General features: G+C 32.4%; 1 pseudogene; it reads left to right on the top strand.

Moving 5' to 3' along the window:
* LOC127742935 (uncharacterized) overlaps positions 1-210 on the top strand; it is a 127,788-nt pseudogene that overhangs the window by 26,304 nt on the left and 101,274 nt on the right.

Raw genomic sequence — 210 nt, 5'->3', positions numbered from 1 at the left:
TGTTGGCTCTTGAAAGAATGATGAAAAAGGAGACATGTTACTGAGGATCTGAAAAATCATTAAAATGATTCTTGAAGCAAGAAAAAGCAATGAAAAAAAAAACCGAAAAAAAAAATCGAAAAAAAAATAATAATAAGAGTTGTGATCCAAGGCAAATAAGAGTGTGCTTAAGAACCCTGGACACCTCTAATTGGGGACTTTAGCAAAGCT

Source organism: Arachis duranensis, chromosome 10, assembly GCF_000817695.3.
Source record: "Arachis duranensis cultivar V14167 chromosome 10, aradu.V14167.gnm2.J7QH, whole genome shotgun sequence".
In the NCBI taxonomy this organism is placed as follows: Eukaryota; Viridiplantae; Streptophyta; class Magnoliopsida; order Fabales; family Fabaceae; genus Arachis; species Arachis duranensis.
The sequence above is the reverse complement of the archived record's forward strand: the minus strand, read 5'-3'. Positions and strand labels throughout refer to the sequence as shown.